This window comes from Pinus tabuliformis, chromosome 4_1 (genome assembly GCF_031772625.1).
Source record: "Pinus tabuliformis cultivar Carrire ecotype Pingquan chromosome 4_1, CPIR1, whole genome shotgun sequence".
Lineage (NCBI taxonomy): Eukaryota > Viridiplantae > Streptophyta > Pinopsida > Pinales > Pinaceae > Pinus > Pinus tabuliformis.
In genome coordinates, this window is record NC_142303.1 from 303,601,126 (window position 1) to 303,622,078 (window position 20,953).

Below are 20,953 nucleotides of genomic sequence, written 5' to 3' on the forward strand. Positions count from 1 at the left end.
TAATATATTTTTGTATTTTTCAATCTCAGGCCTAGCTATGTGATGATATGGAGTAAATTTATTTTCTACTCTAAGTTTTGAAATCAGTCCCATTGGGTCATAAGACCAAGTAAAGCTGAGGCCAAACTTCATCTCTTTCAATAAACTATCTACTTCTTCTCCTGCTGCTCTAGTGTTACATATGAATGGACCAACCTGAGCTTTTAGCTTAAACTGTGATTTCTTCTTTTCAGCAACAAAATGCACTTCATCTGCATTGAGCCTCTACCTAATATATTCTAATGCAAAAATTCTCATAGGGAGGTACTTAGGCAGCTTGTAAGGTGGAAGCTCATATCCAAAGACTCTAATCTCTGTATAATTTTGATAAAGATACCAAACTCCTGTTGTGGCTTGATCAACTAGCTGCAAGAGTTTTACAATTTCATCACTAATCCTTGGTTCTGGAGTACTTCTCAGAAGATTAATGGCTGGATGAAAAAACAATTCTATGAACTGTTTATATGAAAATTCTTATTTCTCCTTCATTCCCATAGAAATAAAAAAGGTAATTGATTGTTGGTTCCCATCTTCATCTAGCTTCTGCAAAATGAATGGAAACTTGTCTCCCTGAAAATAGATAAAAAGATATACAAGTACTAAAGCATACTTGAATACTTCTTCAGTATTGAACTGGACAAATTGTTCATGAATGGCCTCAAATAAAAGTTGAATAATGTTAAAAAGAATAGTGGGTTTGGAACCAACAGAAATGATAGACAAGAAACCAATGATGGCTTCATCCACATATTGATTAGAATAATAACCAAGGAGATAAGAGAGAATGGTGGTGATTTTCTTGGTTCTGTCTTAGACTATAGATGAATCATAGGGAGGGCTTATTTTAGGTAGAGGGCTATCTACAACTAGGAAAAGTTCTAGGGTTTGAGCTCTTTTAGTGAAATCCATCTTCTGATAGGATTCTATCAGGCTTTCATGAGAAAAAGGAGTGGTTGGCATAATAGATGGGGCCTGCAACATCTCGTCAATGGACTGGGCATTGATGGGGCACAAGATTTTTCCTATAGGTGAGATAATAGCTCTTTGACTGGGGTCATAAACTGCATGGCATTTTCTGATGAATTCAGGTGCTCTGTGGGTCTAAGGGAAAATGTAATGAGGAAGATGGGAGTCCCAAAGTCCAATTTCATCAGTTTGATCAACGAATTGGTCCTCCATCCAACAATAGATCTCAAACAAGTCAAATTCAGACAAGGACTCATGGATTTTAAAGTCTTTGTCAACCAAGGGAAGATGATGGAAATCAACTTGAGGAGGAATGAGAGGATTTTGGGTTTTTGCAACTTCCTTTCCCTTAGGAGGCATTCTGTTGATTGGATTACAAACTGAAAGTGATAGAAATGGGAAGGATTTGGCTGAAACACAGTGATAACAGAAAAACAATGTAATTGAAAAAGATTGAGTGAACTTGGATGCTAGCTTGCTTGTGAACATGATAGAAAATTGGCTTGAATGGTGAATTGGTTGTTTTGACTATAGGCTACAAGTATCCAGTGATTAATTGAGTTATGGGAATACACTGTGTAATAGTTTTTATGAAAGAACAAGGTTTATAAGGGATAAAATGGAGCGGGTTCATTAATCAACAACTAAATTTGTATTAATTCTCCAACAGGACTAAGAAACGGTTTGATGGAATATTCATTTGTAGGTGTGGCGAATTAAATGGATAACAGGTAGATAGGCAGAATATTGGTCCATGTAGGATGATGGGACAGAGAGAGTGACAGGGTGTTGTTGTGGACGATGACGTGGGAGCGATGGTTACGGAGGAGGTCGAAAACCACGTTCGGGAGTGAGTTGAGGTAGTAAGAGGTTTGGGATTTTAAGTCTCAAATAACTAGGAGTGGGGGTTGTTAGTTTCAGAGGGTGATTTCTAAAACTTCTGACTTTGGACCCCCCCTCCTTTGATAATGTTCATACAAAAAGGGAGGGCTGAGGAGAAATGTTGGCTGTCAAATTGGAGGAAGAAGAGGGGATGAAAAGAAAATGGGGGGAGTTTAATTAAGTGAGGTGGAAGGTGATAGTGGGGTCGAAATAAATATGATGGATGTGATGTGTGTGAGGTCCAAAGGGAATCAATGGATAAAGTTGGCATATAACATTGGGATTTAAAAAAATTATGGTTAATTAAAACCATTGGTTACATGCACATATATCCAATGTTTTAAGCTTAGGATAAAAACCCTATCATACTCCAATTTTATTTCATTTCCCTATCTACCCTTAACTCTCCTAACATTTTTTTTTTCAATCTTAGTCACCTGAGTGCATTTAGACTAGCAACTCAACATTTTCCTTTTAATGATTATTCTACTTCTATCCCTTATTACTTCCATTGGTTCAAATTAAACTTTTGAGCCAATTTTATTTGCTACCTATTAACAAACAATTTAAATTTAATCCAATCATGATTAAACTTTATGATTGGATTGTATGAACTAGTGTGGCATTTAAATAATCTACACATAACTTTTATTTGCAAAAAAAAAAAAAACTGACTAAGAGTAGTGGCATTTGGATGTGCAACACTTTCAGAATTTATTATTTTTTTCTTTTATTTCTAACTTAACATTTTATTTTTTTGCCTTACTTTTGTAAGGCATCTATTCTAACATTTTATTTGATATGGACTTATTCATCAAAATATTCCTAACATTTTGTTTCTTTATTCTTTTTGTTCATATCCTAACTTAACATTTTTTAAAATATATTTTCATTTTTTGCTAACTTACCAAAATAAAAAATGCTACAACATCGGCTCCAAATGGGGACTGCTTTCTCTTGTAGAATGCAGAGAACCTGCAAATCCAAGTGCCTTCTCCTTGGGCTATGGAGTCTTAGTTGTGCAAAAATGACACTGATAGTTGAAAAAAGTAAAATAAACCGGACTTTTTACAATGGTAGTATTGTAATCTACCTCAATTTCTTAGTAATAAATGTAATGCTTGAGAAATCTTCCATTAACAGTATATGTGGAATATTGACCCTCTAAATTTTGTAATAGAAAAATGTTATTTTCTTTTACTTCAGCAATAGCTAGAGGTCCAAACCATAGGTTGTCAAAATTTCAATGTTTTTCTTTGTCTTCTCTTATGGAATCCCATCTTAGAACTAGATCACCCTCCTTGAAGTCCCTTTTTCTTTCTCTTCTATCAAACAGGCTCTTCATCGTATTCTGATACTTTTTCAATTTGTATTGAACTTCATATCTATTCTCATTTAGTCCAATGATTTGATTTATCCTTCTTGAGAAATCATCATGTTCATCAATTAAATCTTGCAAAAAATTTAAAATAGTGAAGGCCAAGTTGGTAGGGAAAATTGCATCTTTCCCATAAACTAACTGAAAGGGAGATTTTCCAGTAGATCTCTTTTGAGTAATCCTGTTTTCCCAGACTGCATAAATTAGATGAGTGTCCTAGCTCTTTTTATGATCTGCTAAATTTTTTCTAATAATCTTTACCAAACTTTTATTGGATGATTCTACAAGACCATTACCTTGAGGACAGTATGGAGTTGAATGATGTAGCAGAATCTGATATTTCTTGCAAAATTCAATCATTTTAACAGTGGAAAATTCTATGGCATTATCAGTAACTATCTGGTTTGGACAACCAAACCTAGATAAGATGTTTTCTTCAATGAATTCAATTACTACTGAATCAATAGAATTTCTTACTAGAATTGCTTCCACCAATTTAGTAAAGTAATATGTTGCAGTGAGGATCCATCTATGCTAATTACTTGAAGTAGGATGAATCTCTCCAATAAAATCTAATCCCCATTGGAGAAAAGGTGTTGAAGCTATTGTTGGGATCAGTCGGAGAGCTGCTAGTTTTTGCTTACGAGAAAACATCTGACAAGGGACACAACTTCTGACCTTTTCTCCTACTTGCAAGAACAATGTTGACCAATAAAATCTTGCCCTTAATATTTTATATGATGTTGCACTCCAAGCATAATGTCCTCCACAAAATCTTGTATGAAACTGATCAATGATCCCTTCAGTCTCTGATTCTGTTAAACATAATAAAAAGATATTGAGTGGGTCCTTCCAATATAGATTTGCATTTATGATACAGTACTTGACTGCTTTCAACTTGAGAATTTTACATTGGCTTTTGGAGAATGATCCAGGACACTCAAAATGAATCAAGAAATTTACAATATCTTGATACCAATTCGATAAAAGATATTTCTCATCATTGTGTATAGAAATGATATGATCTAAAGGTAAAGGTTCTTGTGGATTCTTTTCTTTAGGATGTTTGGAAGGTTCTTGTGGATTCTCCCCTTCTACATAGATAGAAGGTTCTTATGGATTCTTCTCATTTGGATTTTGGGAAGGTTCTTGTGGATTCTCCCCCTTTGTATTTTTGGAAGCTTCTTGTGGATTCTCCCCTGGTATTTCCCGAACAGAGTTGTTCCTTAACATTTTACAGTTGGATTCCGCAAGAAACTTAGCTAATCATTGACCCTTTACTAGCTTTGTGGTTTTGATAGTTAGATCAAACTCTAAAATTTGAGTGATCCATCTGCCTCTCCTCCCATCAGTATCCAGTTGAGTGAGAACAATTTTAACAGCAATGTTGGCGACATAGGCTATAATGGTTGAATGTAAAACATAAATCCTAAAATATTTCAAGGATTGGACTAGGGAATAAGCCTACTTTTCAATTATATCATATTTGAGCTCACCATCCCTCATGACATTGCTAAAAAAGGCTATAGGTTCGTCATGGGAATCTTCATTCTTTTGTAATAAAACAACAATAAGGGTTGTTTCAAAGGCAAAGGAAAAGATACTGAATGGTTTGGTATTCAGGACTGGCCAAAGTTGGAGCTTCAGAGATGGCTTTCTTCATTTTATCAAATGCATGTCTGAAAGAAAAGTCCATTTAACTTCATGACCCTTTTTAAGAATATCAGTTATGTCTTTGACAATTTCAGCTTAATAGGGTATGAACCTTCTTAAAAAGTTGATTTTACCAAGAAAATCTTGAAGTTTATTTTTATTTCTTGGTAATGATAATGTCTGGATGGTTGATACTCTGTTTGGATCAATAACTACTCCATATTTTGAAATTATATGGCCAAGCAATTTACCTTCAGCGATAGCAAATAAAGACTTATTTGGATTCAATGATATTCCAAATTTTTGCATCTTTCAAAAACCTTCATCAAATGCTTTAAATGTTTTTTATCAGAATTAGAATAAATTTTAAGGTCATCAAGATAAATAACAAGAAATTTGTTTATATGGCCTACAAAATCTATATCCATCGGTCTCTGGAATGTATCTCCTATGTTTATCAAACCAAAGGGCATCCTTGCATACATGAAAGTACCCAAAGGTGTTGTAAAGGCAGTATTTTCCCTATCCTCTTTGTCAACCATAATCTGATTATAACCAGAGAAACCATCTGACATAGAAAGTCTATTAGCTCCAAAAACTTGTTGACATAACTGATCCATCTTATATAATGGATAGTTATCCTTTAATGATTCTTTATTCAAGTTTCTAAAATCAACACAGAGCCTGATTTCACCATTCTTTTTCTTGACATGTACTAGGTTGGCAATCTAATTAGAATATCTTAGTGGAAGAATAATCTGTGCATCTAACATTTTCTTAAGATCCTTTTCAGTAGTTGGTAGAAGAACTGGATTAATTCTTCTAAGCTTTTGTTGGTAGGGTTTAGCTTCAGACTTTAATGGGATCTTACGTTCAATGAGGGATGTGTCATGAGTTTTAATATCAACATAAGACCAAGCAAAAACATCTTTATACTTTCTAAGTAACTTAATATATTCATCTTTAACTTCTGGGGCTGAAGACGTATATATTTTTACATTCTGCACTTGTTCTTGGGTTCCAATATTGATTTCGTCAATGTCATCTTCAGGAGAAATGGATGGAGGATTTCGAGGGACATAATTATAATATAATAATTTCTCTAAAGGAAATAACCCTTTAGGAATGAAGTTGGATGATAATTGTATGATGTCATCATCTGCAATTTTAGAATTTAAATCTGAATCAGTAGCAGCTTGAGGATTGAGCATATCAAGATTGTATTCATCAATTTGTAGAAGAGAAAATTCACCTACAAGTTGAAGGAAAGACTTTAGTTGTTCATCATCCTCAAACACCTGCCAATGCTTTTGGTTATCTGGTAGAGATGGCCTGTATTTAACTTGTATTTGGTATAACACTTGGGTTTGATCAGGAATCTTAAATGAGCTTGCAGAGACAGCTAAAGATTCTGTATGTATGTTTTCATTTCTAGGCACATATGTTATGTTGAAGGCATCAAAGAAATTTTCAATGGAATCCCAAACCTCATTCTGATAAGATCTAAGCCTAGGATGCTTTGTTTCACAAATATTTCTAACTTGTTTTACAATGAGATCTGAGTCAGTGAAAACACTCAGGTTGCATACCTTTAAACTTTTGGCTAACTATAGTCCTAGAAGGAAAGCCTCGTATTCTTCTACATTATTGGTAACTTCAAAATCAAGTTTACATGATTGTGTAATTTTTTATTTTTTGTGGTGACACTAGTGCTACCCCAACCCCTGCTCCATCCTTTATACAAGAACCATCAAAGAATAACTTCCATACATCAATTTGATTGGATATAGGGTTTTCAATTACATCTTCAATTTTTACTTGAGATTCCTATATTTGGTTTGAAGAGAGTTAGAAATAGTCAAAATCTTGATTAATAGCATTGATGGTCTGGTTCTTTGGTTGATCTATTTTGCATACAGTGTGCATAAATCTAACTTCTCTATATAACCCAAGTTGTTCTCCCCCATAAACTGGAATAATGGCATAAGACATGTCCATCTGAAGAGTTCCCCGTAATTTGGCACAACAAGAACTTGAAAGGAGCATTCCAAATTTGGTAGGGATATCAATGACAACTATATCTAATACTATTCTCTTTACCAGGATTTGGGAAATAATGACTACTAAATCCTTAATCAATCCTAAACAAGGTACTCTTTTGGAATCAAAGGTGTACAAATCATGATAGGATCTAGTTATGTCAATATTTAAATGATCCATGATGGTTTTTGGCATAAAATTATGTGATGTTCTAGAATCAAGCATACAGTTCTATATCATAGAATCATTTGTTTTTAGTGTCACATAGAAAGGGGGTACTATTTCATCTATCATATCTAAGCTAGGGCCAAAGATAACTGCTGGCTTTTCATATTGAAGGCTAATAACATGAATTTCAACATCAACCGAGGTGTTCTGTATCCATTTGGAGACTTGAATTTTATATCCAAGGTTTTTGGTAAGTTTTGAAAGTGGTATGGAGATTTTCACTCTTTCTAACTCCTTCTCAACATTTAATGCAGTTAAGATAATTTTTTTATTGAGATATATCAGATGATTGATTTAATGGTCGAATAATAGTTGTCAGAGTTTCTACAACTTTGGTATGAGATTCAATTGTTGGAGGTTCTTTAGGAGGTCTTCCAGGGCCAGGTCTAGGTCTGAGATCATATCTTTTCTTTAGCTTGGCAATTAGGAATTCAGAGAAGGCATGGTATTGGGAAACTTGTGAGGATTCTTGATTTTCTTGAACTTTCTCATGTTGTGAAAGAGGAATAATAGTGGTATGACCAGAAGAAGTATCCATATTATTAATGTCTTCAGTGATATTCATTGTATTATCATCTGGTTGTTGATCATCTATCAGTGAAGGAGTTGGAACCTACTAACCATTACTAGGTCTTTGAAGAATTTGCAATTGTGGATTTCTTTTGTATTGACCTTGATTTTTATTTTGAGGTTGAGTGACTGTCTGTTGAACTGTTCTAGGTTGAGTCTCAATCTTGGAAATTCTATTGGATAGATTTCTAAGAAGTGAAGTGATCTTATCTATTTTAGAATCTTCAGTTTTAGTCTTTGAAGAAGTTGAGGCCTCTTGACTAGATTTAAGTTTTCTTTGGGCCTTTTCCTCTTTAGCTTTTAAAGTGGCTGAGGCAGCCCTATTTGCTTCCACCTCTATAGCATTAGTTTGCATGTCTTCAAGAGTTCTTGAAGTTATTTCTCTTGACATTAAAACAAAATCATCTTCAAAGGCTTTTGAAAACCTACATTTTGTTGCTGCTATAGGGGGTTTGCAATCAGGGGATATCTTATGATAAAGTTTGTTGAACCTTTTGATATTATTAGAGATAGGTTCACCAAAGTTTCTTTTAAGTTATTCAAACTCAGTCAAAAATTAAAAAGCATCTTTCTTCACAACCCATTGGTATTTGAATATGTTTGTTAGCTCCTTGTTGGGCATGGAATCCCCCAAGGCATGTTTTGGGGCTTAAAGCCCAAGTTTTGACTGAAACTTCTTGTAAAGCTCCACGAATTGTGAGTGAAGGGAGCAAAAGTATGTTAGAGTCACAGGGTTGTCTACCCTAGTTTTGTAATGTAATGTCGGTTGGATAGACCTACCCATGGTTCGTAGACCATGGGATTGTATAAATAGAGTGAGGCTCTAACTGTAAAAGAGAACTAACTAATAATGAAGGAATAAGGATGTCTAAGTGGTTGAGTCGTAGTCTGAAGTGTTTCTGTGGGTCGTAGAGTAGGAGAAGGCTTTGCAGTTGAGTGCACAGAGGCCTAGTAGTCCGTAGCTGAGTGCACGGACCCCTGCAGCTGAGTGTGCAGGGTGGGTCGAGTCTGTAACCGTTAGAGAATCAATAAAGATAATTTTTTCTATAATTATGTGTATCTGTTCTTGGGTTAATTCATGATTGATATAATTTGTAATGTTTACATATTGCAGTCACCTGTATGAATGTTTTGTATTGTTAAGTATAACTTAAGACATTTAAGTAGGCAAAGGGGCTTAACTAACACTGAAGGATAAATAAGATTGCATTCACTGTCAATCACTGGCTAGATCAAATCATAGGAGGATTCGTCACTGAATTCATGGTAGATACTTCAGTTAGCTATAGCGAGGTAGAATGATGCTTCCTTAAGGGACCGCGAGGTAAGTACATTAAATCTTTGAACACTTGGATTCAAATGCTATTTTCTGAAAAGCAAGTTATGAAAATAAATTTATGTTTGGGGCTACACGGAGTGGGAGGATCTATAGAAATGAAGGTAGCACATAACTAGAAACTAGCCCCTTGATTTCACCTCTGCGAGGAGGCGAAGTGGAGCTCGTGAAGGTTTCACCAAGAACTGTGATCAATCTGATAAAGTAGAGAATTCCACGCATACCGCCCCCACCCACACCACCACCAGTTTTTCCATATTCACCCTCGACTTTGACCATACAACCTCCACCACCACCACGAAGTAGTATGGCCAACATGATAAAGCTACCAATGTTCAAGGGAGTAGGGAATGAAGATCCCAACCAATTTTGGTTTGTGGTAAAAGTTGTATGTGAAGCACAGGGTGTCACGGATGACAATATAAAGAAGGCAATGTTGGTTAACACTCTATAGGATCGTGTGCTGACCTGGTATATTAAGCATTCCAATGACAATCTGAATGCAGGGATAGCAGATATCTAAGCTGCGGTAAACTAAGAATTTAGAAGGCCAAAATCTAAGGCACAATCAATCATTGGATTCAAAGAAATCACCATGCTAACAGGTGAAACCTCGTGGGAGTTGGATCAAAGACTGAAGTTCATAATTCACGAAGCGAACATGACCTTAACAGATGGGCAACACTGCGAATGGTTTATAGCCTCGTTAACACCGCATCTATGAAATGTGTTATCGCAAAAAAGGCTAACCACTCAGGCTGAGGCTTTGGAGGCCATGATGAGATTAAACAAGACTTCGATACAAGATCCTAACTTGGGAGTCCAGCAGATTCATGCACAGTTGAAAAACTTGTGCCTTGAGATGTAGAGTTTGAAACAAGACAGGACGGCTTGTCCGGAAGTGCGCGATGAGGTATGGTGCATAAAATGCAAGGGCTAAGGGCACAACAAGGACCACTACCTAGTGTTCGTGAATGACCTCACAGGAGGAGGACCACTGCCATTGACATTGGAGGAACAAGTAGGACCAAGCGCGACACCTACATTATGGTGCGTGATTTGTCAAATAGGAGGGAAGCATGCTACAGAAGTATGCGTAGAATTCCCAGAAGTTGTTCTGTAATTTATGTAGGTTAGTAGGACATGATGAGTGCACCTGTAGAAGTTATGAACTGATGATGGATTGGACTCCTACCTACAGAGTTTAGGCCAAAACACGAACGCTTGATTAAAATGCAGGAATGGTGCGCACTAGATTTTAGGGGCGTGGACGAGGACAAGGTGGAAAGGGGCCAAGAAGAGGTCGCAGACAACTGATATGTTACAATTGCAGAGGACCAGGTGATTATGCCCATGATTGTATAAATCCAGTGAGACCATCATGCTTATACTGTACGCAGTTTGATCATGAGATAAAGGACTACCCAACACTGATAGCGAGGTTGCATGTTAAAGAAGCACTCCAACCTCCCCTGACTCAGAACCTACAAATGATGAGGTCTGAGTCACGTGAGGAAGAGCCTAATGTAAATATCGTGCTCCAAAGTGGTATTACAACAAGGGATGACAAAGGCAAGCATACTGAAGAAAGTACCTGGGTTCACAAGGCTCCAACAAAGGAACTAGAATTTGATTTGGAGCACATTAAGGAGACATTCATGGAAGCTAAGAAGAGCTTTGCAGATGCCTCCACTTCAAGAATTAATGACAAAATAGAGCCAGAAATGGACCCATCGATGCTCACTACATTCTTGGAAACATGCATGAAGTTGTTGCGCGACAACAAGGTTATGAAGGGGATGTAAGAATTCATAACTAGATGTGTTGGGACCGTGCCAGGAGAACCGCACGTAGTCTAGAAGCTCGGGAAGCACATGATGCGAATAGGAAGAGAGATGAGATTGACCGCGCTTATCGGGGAATATGAGATGGATCAAGTGATTCTAGATCTAGGATCAGATGCAAATGTCTTGCCAAAGTAGACAAGGAAATGCATGGGTAGGCCTACGTTGCAATGGTCTCCTATCCAATTGTGAATGGTGAACCAACAAAAGATCCTACCTATGGGGAGATTTTAGGGAATCACAGTAGATATCAAAGGAGCGAGCACACTAGCAGATTTCGAAGTGATAGAGATTGTTGATGACAACAATCCCTATCCCATGCTACTAGGAATAGATTGGGCAACTGACATGAATGGAGTGATAAATCTAAAGAAGTGAAAGATGATTTTTGAAAAAAAGCCACTACACGTAGTGGTACCTTTAGACCCTGCGGAAGGATCACGTTACACAGACCCAGTGCACGACTACAACAACGACAATGATCTAGACTGTATCTACAAGATAACTGCGTGCAAGCAAGACTGGGTAAATCCAACTGTGCATGGCCGAATTTTGTGGGAGCATGAAATCTCCTATACATTAGATTCTGATGAAGACATAGAACGATGGTAGAACCAGTTAGACGAGGTAACCACGCTCAACTGTAACATGATGACAAGGTTGTTGCACTGTGTAGCAATAGAGGTAAGAGTTTTGCCTATGTATGATGGGTTAGGTGAAGTGGAGGAGTTCCTACACAAATTTGAAGAAGAAGTGTTGGAACAACAGCGTTTAGGCACTCTGAAATGGGTACTACATGCTACGCCCGCAAGATGGTGGGGTCAGCACCAAAGAAGTTTTGGGGAATGGCACGACTGCCAAAGGATGATGCGCTTATGATTTGGGAAGCCTAATATGTGGTAAAAAGACAAGTATGATGGATGAAACGATCCACACACCCACCTTTCTAGGTGGGTACAAGCATATGGTACGAAACTTGAAGGAATACACACAGTACTCATGGTAGGAGACATGATCGAGACGAAGGTGCGGGCAAGACAATGGCGTGAACGACCCCTTCATTTGGGACCAGGAAGCATGGTAATACCAAGACCACATAAACATATTCACGCAGAAGCTTTTGACAAAGTATGCAAAGCATTGAACATGGTCCACCATGTGAACCGGGCTAACTGGGACCTGCACGTACCAGTGGTTCTCTGGGCATATAGGACCGTGTGCAAAACCCTAACTGTGCAGGCACTGCCAAGGATGGAGTATGAAGCAACTAAAGTAAGCCTTATAATACTTGGAGAACTTAGATCGCGCATGATCGCAGAAATAGCTATGACAGTTCACGGAACCTTGGAAGTAGAAATCCAACAGGGAAATTTTAGGCTCCAAGAACTGGAAAAAGAAAGGGTGCCATTAAGGAAGAAAAGTGCTTTGGCAGAAGTGGAAGTCAAGAAGCTGGAAGACGAGATAAGGGACAATTTTCTTGATAAGAAGACCATGGTGATAAAACAGGGTGTGCATGATCATGCTGACAAGTTTGAGCACTATCATCGTGAATTGATCAGTCTGATTCCTTGGCTTGGACCACATATTACTAACAGAATTAACCAGGGTGATGTGCTACAGATGATAATGTGTGCAATGTCACCAGTAATGGTAAAATGTAGGTATTTCCCAAGAAGAATGATGGATGACCAAAGGAAACTGCACATAGGGGGCACGACCACCTGACTAGCCGAGTGAGGAATAGTCTTAACACTCCAAGTAGTTGAAAGGAAGCATGGGACTATCAACTACTATGCTCGAAAGCTACACAAGGTTGGAGCAATGCGTAGAAACAAAAAGTCACAAGGGCTGCAACCGCGCACTGGGGGCTGTGCTACCACGCGGGTTGACTAGAAAGTGACCATTGAAGTCACTTTTTAATGATGGGATGCTCAACTTCAGGCCAGATGGAGTGGGCGACAGGCATTTAAGACATGATTTATGGGCAAGAATTGGAAAAATCTTCTGCCAAGGGAGCATTAATGAACTGGATTTGGGGGAATGATCGAATTCAAATTCAAAATGCATTATAAAACACAAAGGGCTACCCAGCAAACAACACTTGGTTATTTTTGAATTGAGCGATTGAGCAGAGCCCTGATTGTTGTGCGTCGAGCATTGATTGAGCCCCTGAGTTCGTGAGTATTATACTTCCGGATGAATATGTTGGAAACAGCTGAGGACATTATGGAGATAACTGAAATGATCACCAGAGAGGCCGCACAGGCCCTGGCTGTGGGAGATGCTTTGAAAGGAACCAGGATTGGGGCAGAAATCTTGAAATAACTGCACAAACCAAGACCTAAGAAGGACAAGCAAGCAATGGTTCCCTTACGTGTGTCCCTACAGAACTGGCTACACACCAAGTTGTCAATGAAGGAGAAGGGGTTAGTCATCACCATAGAGATGGATTAAGAGGAAGAAGATCTGGAGGATCTTATCATCATAGAGGATGAGGATGAAGGCATGAAGGAGGACCCTCAGCCTGCACACCCCACAACAAAATTGCTCGCCTATGTCCCCCCGAGAAAAGGGAACGTGAAAGTGCCCAAGGACTTGGACGAGACCAAGAGCTCACTCCAGACCTCATTCCTCCTAGACAACATTATGTTTGAGGGCACAGACCTGGGTCGCATTCCAAGCCTGAAATTTGAAGATTAGGACCTCACTAACCGTGAGAAGTTCCCCACCTTGAGGCCATGAACCTCATGAAGCCAAAGCAGAACACCGCAGTGAGGGTGATAGAATTAGAGTTGCGAAAGTGGTTAGCAAAGTGGAAAAAGCTAGGCTACTGAACCTTCTCTGGGTGACACACTTCCACCGCGCCCCAATAACCATTTTCGTCATTAGGAAGCTACTCTTCCTGGTACATGATGGGTGTTTGTGGCTGGAGGAACACATCCCCATCACGAAAGACTTGATTCACTGCATCTCCTGACTTCCATGCAAAGGAGAGGACCCCACAGACATATCAGAAGGAAAGAGGAGTGACTTGTCCATCGCAGAGGCCATGAAAAAAAACTACAAGCTAGAAAAGAAGAAGAGGGGCTATACCATCTCTAGCATCAAGGAGAAATCAGTACACATGGCGACCCAAATCCTAGCAGGAAAGGTCATCTGCAAGTGCCACACAGATGAAGTACCCACGCTGGTGGTAGCACTGGCTGAGTAGTGTGTGGAGGGGGTCCAGTTTAATTGGTTTGATTTCCTTTGAGAGGAACAGGGCAAAACGTTCCACTATGCATGGCTTCTATTGTCCATAGTGCTCATGGCTGGGGAATTACCGAAGAATAGTCAATTCCCCATAATTGACAGGGACTTACCGAAGGCCACGAAGTGCACTTCGCTCTGGGCAACAAAGGATGCTAAAAGGATCCGCAATAATAAAATCTTGTGGTTGTTCATGGAGATGAACCTCAAAATGGGGATCAACCGTAAGCCGCGGTTGTCAACCACTATTTACAACAACCTACAGATTTTTACAGAATTCAAAGCAGACATGCATAACATTTATATAAGAGTATGCAAGGACCCAACTAAACAATGGACAAATATAGCCTTCGTAGCCACAGAAGACGTCATTTTCAATGTACTGGAGGCATGGATTCTGGAGTGGCACGCCCTAGACATCGCAGAGATCGAGAAGTCGATGGTGCAAAGAAATAAAGATGAGGCCAAGCTGAGCATCACACAGTTGGCCGAAAAGCGAAGGAAGGAGGAAGTAGTAGCAGAAGTACAGGCAGCACGGGACACGACATAGAAAGCAATTGAGTAGGAGAAGGTTGCAGCAGTAGTAGCACAGGAGGTAGCCACAAAGGCGGAAGAGGGCCACATGACAAAGGGGAAGGAAGCAAAGGAAGTAGAGACAGAAGAGGGAGGTGTGGACCCACAAACCACGCCAACATTGTTGAAGCGTCAACACCCCACAGAGTGGGAAGGGTCGTGCAAGAAGGTCAAGGCATCGAAATTTTCTATTGACCTGATCACCCTAATCGAGGGTGATCTACATGACATCGGCAAGATAGTGTGCAATGTCACCTCTGAGGCTCTCCAAGATTTTATGCAGGAGAACTAGATTGTGTTGGGCACAATCAAAGTGCAGCTGCAGGAATTACAGGCATGGCCCCCTTAGGTTGGTACAATTTCAACCAAACTTGTAGTCAACTCCACGGCATCAGAGTAGTTGTTGCACGTGCAGATGAAGAACACCATAGTGCTGCTGGAAGGGGTACCGGTCACATCAAATGAGGCCGACTTGCCTTCAGTTAGCGCGCTGAAAGGTCTCGGTTGTTATAGCTTCAAATCTCACTCTCGATATTTGTGATGGTGCATTTATGGCCTAGGGTGACCTCTCCTTCCAGACCTGGTCCAAATACTTAAAAAAACAGTGTTTTACTCCCTATACGCAACATTGTCCTGAGCTAAATGCGTGTGTACATGGATCTGTGTATACCCAACCCATGTATATGTCTTAAAACACTTAAAAAAATTAAATCTCCTTAATTTCGGGTGGAGATCATGGGTTTTACCTGTTGATTACCTATTAGTTCCCGTGGCCCAACTGTTCCAAATGAATTCCCAACTAAAAAACTACTTTGGGATAAGTATAAAAAGGATTCAATGGGAAGGCCTAAGGAGGAGAGAATAGAGAGAAAATTACTCTACTGAGATTATCCCTGATAAGGTCTAAAGATCCTTGTGCTTCTAGCACTCCCCCCATTATAGGGAACCCTTGTTTCCTTGAGCTTTGATGTTATTTCACTAGTTGAGATATCTTTGTATGAGTCATGGAAGGAGCCTTTTGAAGACTTGGGATTGGAAGGATCCGGAGGACAGTTCTGCTTGGAGCCAGCAAGAGGAAGATTCAAGTGATATCATTCTTTGCTTTGTTTTAGTTATCTGCAATAAAGAAATATTTTTCTTATTCCCAAAATCAATCTCCTTCATGCATATGATATTAATGTTATGGTTTACGTATGAATAACTGTTTCAATTGTGTAACTAACTACCTTTCAATATGTTATGAAGTTGATTTCTATATGATACTTGGTCCATATATTTCTATGCTTCTTTGAATTGGTTGTTTTGCAGGTCTAAGGATCGAAAGGAACTCTAAGAGGGTTTGGACCCTAGCTGGATGTACCTGAACGAACGACCCCCAAGTGCACCTCTCTTCATGTAGTTTTCTTATTTAAGTATCATGGCTATGTGGAATGCTTATTTTTTACTATAGATAACCCTCACTCTACTAGGGTGTCGACCCAAAATCCTAGGGGACTTTGTCCCTCAATAGAATTGGCGACTCTAATGGGGACAACAGTATTGTTGTTCCTAGTTTGGGTTAATTTAAGCCAATCAGGGCTCAGCCTTTGATTTTATTGCTATAACTGAATTGTTTGTTCCTATAGGAACTCAGAATTCAAGTTTGAGCAGTTTCTTCAGACCCATTTTTTGCTTTTTCTTGTGAACTGTTATATACGCAGTTTTGTCAAGTTACAGAAGCATATTTATACAAGTTTCCCCATACGAACCCGCGTATATGCAGGTTTCTTTGGGCTGAATTGCATATACATGTAGCTGTGTATTGAGACAGTCACGTATACCCTAATTTTCCAAGATTTTGTCAAGACTTTCTGTTTCTGAAGATTTGTTTGCTGGTTTGAGGGTTTCCTAAGCAGTCAATTTTTGTTGTCAGTCTTTGGTTTTGCAGAAAGTTTCTGGTTTCGAATTCTCTCTTTTTGTGGAAAGTTTTGGTCTTGTTTTTGTTTTGTCGCAAGTGTCATCATTTATGTTTGAACACACAAGATTTCTCTCTGAGAATCTTGGCTGTTCTGGTATTCCAGGGAAGAAATATTGATTTCAATCTTTGTGACAAACTTCATCTTCATGATCTTCTTGCTTTGTGTCAAAACTGCATCTTGTGGTCATTTTCTTTTCTTGCTTTTTGAAAGTTGTTGAGTGACGATTTTGAAAGTTGTCTTTATTGATCTTTTGATCATTGTCACCAAGCTCTTTTTGCTTCTTTTTGGTCGTTAAGAGCATCTTGAAACACCTATTTTGTTGAGTTTTCACCCATTTTGAGTTGATAACTTGCAAAGTGTTTTTGTTGCCTATTCTTCAGTCTTAAAGTTTTCAATAGTATTTAGAGCACTTTTGAAAAGTTGGTTTTTATTTTTGCTTTTGAAGAAAGCTCCTTAAAAAAAACCTTGGTTTTTGCTTTCTTTTGCCTTGTTTTGATTTGGTTTCTTTTTGCGAGTGAAAGTGCATTTTGTTTGTCTTGAGATTTTCTTTTAGTGTTTGGACGAAAATGAGCATTAGCAACTTATATTATATATAAACATCTTAAGTGGCTATTTAGAAGCAATAAAAAAGTTACTTTCATTCTTTGCTTTAGAGTAGTCTTAAGTTTTTTGCATCAGCATATACTCATTGCATTAGGATAGTTTGTGCATCTTTTAGGGCATCCATAGTTTTTTGTTAGTTTTTGTGAGTGTGAAGCTTGTTAAAAGAAAAGAAAAGAGAAATTTATTGCTTTCTTAGAAGTTCCTTAGAACCTGGTAGAAATTTCTTTCATCAAAGAATGAAACGAGTGCATTCGCATATAGTTTGGGTTTTATTAATTTATTTTGCGTCGAAAAAACACCACAAGTTTCATTTCCATTTATCCCTTGACTTAAGAATAGCCCATTTAAAAGCAAGCGCTAATTAAAATATACAAGAAATTTTTTTTATATTGTCAATTTAGACACACCAACAAGTTTTAGGATATTTGAGGGCCTTGGATTAGGTGTGTGGAGAGAAAAATCTCCAAGGCCACTTTACACTGTCAAACATAGAAGTCTGAATAGCGAGTGCAAACCCAATAGCATTAGGGAGACCAGGAAAGCTCCAGATCTAGGAGTTAAGCACGAGGGTTTTTGAAGATAAGGAAGAGATACCCCCTCTCCTACGTGCCGGATCTTACCTCAAGACTATTCCACCTGGCTTTTGACATGAGTTGGTAACCTTAGTTGCTTCTCATAGGGATCTACACAAGTGGTTGTGGAGGGGAATCCCATAGCACCTAAGGTCGATGTTATATCACTCTCAGCAGTACTTCTGGAGGGCACCCTTTGGAAGCTTGGGGGCTTGCACCGGCATAGGCTATTGTTAGGAGGTTAGCGTAACTTCCTCTATTACCTTTGCTAGTAGGACTGGGCCGTCATTATCCCAGAATATCTTCAGAAGGCCCCTTACTTCACTTTCCTATATTTTGGTGTCCGGTCCTCATCACCTGGAGCGAAAATACTTGAATTTTGTTTGACTGGCTAACATATTTTAGGGACTTTTTGTGTGTGCTCTGTGCTCTTAGTTGACCTAGCTTTCATTTTTTCTTGAGTCTTTAATTAGATATTAATAAAAAATTCAAAGTGGCTGACTGATCACCTAGACGGTCATGAAGACTTCGTGGTCTTTCACCACCAAGTTTAGATCCTTCTCCTAGAAGGCACAGAGGTAATACTGCCAGTGGATTTCATCCCGTGGTAGCTGATGCATTGGGGATTGATCCTCCCCTTGGGTGCATTAGTGTTTAGGATAGGCTTGGTATTTTCGCAGAAATAGAGAGGAATGCCCCAGTTCTTTCCTTAGTTGGGTCTACCTCCATTCCTTCTACGAGTGGAAATTCCCAAGCCAATGCATCTAGTTCTGGATTTTTCTTGTTTTGCACCCATTCATAGGGTATTCCATCAGTTCCATTTAGTGCCTCCACATCCATGATGGGTGGATCGGCTTCATTTCAGGGTTTTCGTTTTGGAAGTGGTCACATACCACATTCCAACCCGACAATAGGATCTATGCCTTTCTCCTCTACAGGTCAAGGCAGTAATCCCTTCCAAGGTTGGACTAATCCTACGGTTAGTGGCATAGGAACTTGGAATCCGTTTTCTGGCCAACAAGATAATAGGTCGTACTCCACAGTTAGTTTGTTTCGAAGTATTCCTCCCTTAGCTTCTACTTGGAATCCTTATCATGGGTTATCAACTCCTTATAATGCTTTAGGAGGGAGCTTCATTTGTTATGGAGGTGTTTCGGTTGGAGTTGGTCAAACTCTGAGTTTTTCTAGACCACAATAGTCACCTTTTGGTTTAGCAGGTTCTACTAGTTACTTCGGGCAGCTTGGTGCCTTTCAAAATCGAGGCAAATCTTTTCAGAACTTTGGTAACTCCACCCAATCTGGGTGGAATCCCAAAGGTCCTCCTAGGCTTCCTTTTCTAGCAATGTTGAATTTGCCAGATCTCACAAAATTAACAAATGATCCAATCAGATACAATCTAGCCTAGCCTTCGGTCCCAACCAAACTCCCATCGAACATTCCAAAGTTTGAGGGGAAGGGTGGTGAAGACCCGGGTGACCATGTAACCAAATTCCATTTGTGGTGCTCATCAAACTCCCTCATCGATGAATCAGTTAGGTTAAGACTTTCTCAACGCACCTTAACTGGAAATGCAACCAAGTGGTATATAGAGTTTCCAGGGGGCAGCTTTACATTTTTTACTGATTTGGCTAACATTCTCCTAAATCATTTCCAGTTGCCCATCCTTTATGATGCCGGAACTGAACTTCTGGCCAATTTCCATCAGGACACGACAACTCACATTTCTGATCATATTCAGGAATGGAGATGGAGGAAGAGGATCATTAAAGCCGAAATTCCTCCTGAATACTGTCTTGAATGGTTTTTGAAATCCTTACAAGCTGAGATCTCTAAGGATGTCTCTTTGTCTGAAGTCTATTCTGAAGAGCAAGCTATTTTTAGGGCCCAGTAGTTAGAAGTGATTTACTCTTAGTCTGGGATTTTACAGAAAATCTTGCCTGATGCTCCTAGAACTAAGGTTGATATAGCCAAGTCGAAGCCAGATCCCCATGCGGATGGTATCATTGGATCCATAGAGACCAATGCGGTGAACCTATTGAGCCAATTGCAGCAGTTATCTTTACAAACTGCTCCTACCAATCAGGTCACATTGTCTAACCCTTCGCCTTCTCAACCCTCTTCTGTTAATGTCGTCCAATCTTCTAACCCCAATGGAAATCAAAATTCCAATGGGAAGAAGAAAGGACGAGGTAAGAAGAAGAGTCAAGATGGGAAGATTGATGCAAATAAACCTGGCAATAATGCTGGTGGGGGTGGAAATGAGTCTAGAAAGAAAGTTAGGTTTCCATGCAAGATATGCAGTGGAGACCATTTGACTCATCTCTGTGTAGGTTTTAACCCCGTACAGAAATTACCTACATATTAATTCTAAAACATAGAAAATAAACAATGCGAGAGCATAACACATAAAACACATATAGACAGAGATTTTTCCCTGGATCCCAAAAATGGGACTGCCAGCTTGATTTTTCATTATTTTCCTTTTAATGTTATAATACATATTTATACATGCCAAAGCATCCAATACCATGGACCGAAAACCATCGCGTCCAAAACCATCAACCAAAAACCATCACATCCAAAAACATGTACAAAAATCATGCATAAAACCATAGGTGGGTCCGCCCAACCTAACATAGGGTCCAAAACCAAAATTTTCTGGGGTGCCCCAGACCCCATAAAGTGGGGTTACGGGTACCCCTCAAACCCCCTGTGACCTCCCCCCCTCTAACCCCCAGTTAACTACGTGGTCTAGTCATGGAAAGAATATAACACAACCCAACATTCTCACACTTGTTGTTTTCTTTCCACAGGGGGCCACCAATGAGCTTAGTAATTTATCTAGCCCTGCAATGCCCATTGTTTCTCTACAACAAGAGAACTTCTCAGACCTCATAGATTTTGTCAATGCATCTATAGTGTTCTTCAAAGTGTCCACCTTTACCAACAGCACCTTTTTGTCTTCTATCATATCCGTCACAAAGTGATACTGAACATCAATGTGCTTTGTCTTTGAATGATATGTAGGGTTCTTTGCCAAAAGAATTTCACTTTGGCTGTCA